The following is a 2584-nucleotide window of genomic DNA, read 5'->3' as shown; positions in this document are numbered from 1 at the left end:
CATGTGCTCTCTGAAAAAAACACATATTTTTAACTGAAAACCTGACTGAGTAGCTGTAACAGAAACTGTGGAATTCATCAGAAGTCTGATGGTTGTGTCTCTACAGCAGGGTATGAAAGTCCTAAAATGAGGCAAGTTCTCCCACCCCTTGGCCTGGCCCTGGCTCCCAGTGCAAACATCATCTCTGTGGGTGACTCTGGCTGGAGATAACCCTGACTGCTGAACATCTCTCAGAACCAGAGCAAGGTGCCATTGGATGAGACAGACAATAGCATAAGCAGCACACCAGCCCATATATGGTCTTTTTACATCTCTAACATTGTCGTGCCCACACCAGGAATACTATCTAAACTGAGCTGCAAGATATAAAGCAATAGGCCTAGTACAGTTAGCAAACTCTCCGCCTCTCCTCCCTCTGTCCTGCAGTTGCAGGTCATGGGCTTTCCTTGAAGATGATCCAGAAGTCCCTGTGTGGGCTCTCCAGGTGAGTACAGACAATAACCAAGGCAGAGGTTGGGAACTGGCTGTGGAAGGGTTGTTTAAGTGGATGTCATAAGCTCAGAAGAATTTCTCCTGTTTGAGCAACTGAGGAAATATTTCCTGGATGCTCTTTATAATGGTTCATTTGGAATTTGGAGTTTATGCCAATGTCCAGCATGCCAGGTGAACCACTAGCAAGTCAACAAACAGGCGGAACTTTGAAATACCCCTAGGGAGCAAAGAAGCAGCTCCTTGCCTGGGTCCAGTCCCTCTGAACACTGGAGAAGCCTGTGTCCCCACACAGTGACCCCAGGGCCCACCTACACTGGGTACACTGTAAGGAAGTGAGTCTGAGTGTCCTAACGGGCAGATGCCTCGCTGAGCCAGCAGCTGGGGGACATAGAGAAGAGGCTGTCATTCCTCCCCCAAACAGGGGAGCTAGAACTCAGAGTTATAGAAAACTTTTGGAGGTCATACAGACAGACAAACGGTCAGTGGCCCTTCTGATGTCATTAGGCTAAGTGCCCTTGTCCGTGTATTGAGATACTGCTTGGCAGTTTCCACTAAGTACACTTCAATGACGCAGCAGTTCAAAACACAGCCCTACACCCAAGAAAATAGGAGAGTGCATATGTCCACCCAAAAAAAGTCACAAAAATGTCATGGACAATTTATTCATTGTTACCAAACCTGGCATTCACCTATATGTCCACCCAAAGGAGAATGGATAACAGGTTTATTCAGTGATTTATTACAAAATACAGCAATAGGGATAAATGAACCACTGATACACCATGAGTTTCAAAAATGCAGGTTGACCAAACAGAGCCACTCCAAACAAGTACATGCTATATGGTCCCATTCATAAGAGGTTCAAGAGCGAGTGGAATTAAGCCATGGTGGTGAAGGGCAGAGTGGCCACCGTGACTGGAGGGCACTGGTGAGGGCTGGACTGGGAATGAGCAGGTAGGAGCTTCAACGTGACAAGAACGTTGGTGGTGAAGGTCAGGACAGAACAGGGGCCACCTTGACTGTGGGGCACTGCTGAGGGCTGAACTGGGAAGAAGGGAGGAGCTTTCTGACATGGTGAGAATGTTCCGTACCTTGATTATCTTGATCTGGGTGGTGGTTACATGGGTGCATGTGTAAGTAAATCTTTGCAAGCTGTAAACTTACGGTCTGTGCACTTCACTGTATGTAAATTCTGCCTTGGTATTAAAAATTCTCCATAACTATAGTCAAACACTGCAGCCAAATCCCTCACAGAAAAGAAATAGGTACAGAGAAGTAAGTAATTCTCTAATTCAATACAACCTTGGAAATTGGGGAGGAATTCCAGGCTGGGCTGTTCCAGCAGGTAATGCATCTAACAAGTGTTTTGTTAACAGAAGCACGGGTCTGCTCAGGCCTGGAGAAGGTGTTTCTCCCACTTTTCATGGATGATCAAACCCAGAACACAGAATCACCCTTCCTTCTGTAGGAAAAATAACTCCAGGTGATGAGAAGAAGGGAGGGAGGTTTCTGGAGACTAGTGCCAGGCATTCCTCAGTGACACTCAGTTCTCTACCTCTGCTGGGCTTGGGAAGCCTTCCTGACAGCTCTTACTCCTGGCAGCACCCAGGTAGAGCCTTGGCAGGAGGAAGGGCGAGGTCTGTTCCAGCTTCACCTAGGGCATACAGAGACAGGCAAATCACCTCTCCTTGTTTGCCTGAACATACAAACCTCTAATGAACCCTCGCTGCTCGGTGCCCAAGGGACTAAGGATATAAACCTATGCAAAACCCAACCTTCAGTTACTTTCCCTGAAACCAGGGTGGAGGGAATGGCTAACAGCAAGGCAGAGGAGACAAGGGAGTTAGAGTGGAGCTTGCTGCTCCGCAGAGAGGTATCCCAGGTGAAATGGGTCCTCCTGCAGAAGCAGACGTGCAACATCTGGGATGAAGTCTGGAACTTCCAAGCCCAGCCTGATGATCTGCTCATCATGTCCTACCCCAAGGCAGGTACACTGGAGCCCTTGAAGACAGGGCTTGGAGTTGGAGCACATGTCAGCATCTTGTCAGCTCACAGACTGGCAACGGTCTAAGGTTTCTGTAAAACTAGAAGG

The sequence above is a fragment of the Tupaia chinensis genome, unplaced genomic scaffold (genome assembly GCF_000334495.1).
Source record: "Tupaia chinensis unplaced genomic scaffold, TupChi_1.0 Scaffold146561_1, whole genome shotgun sequence".
NCBI classification, from domain to species: Eukaryota; Metazoa; Chordata; class Mammalia; order Scandentia; family Tupaiidae; genus Tupaia; species Tupaia belangeri.
The sequence above is the reverse complement of the archived record's forward strand: the minus strand, read 5'-3'. Positions refer to the sequence as shown.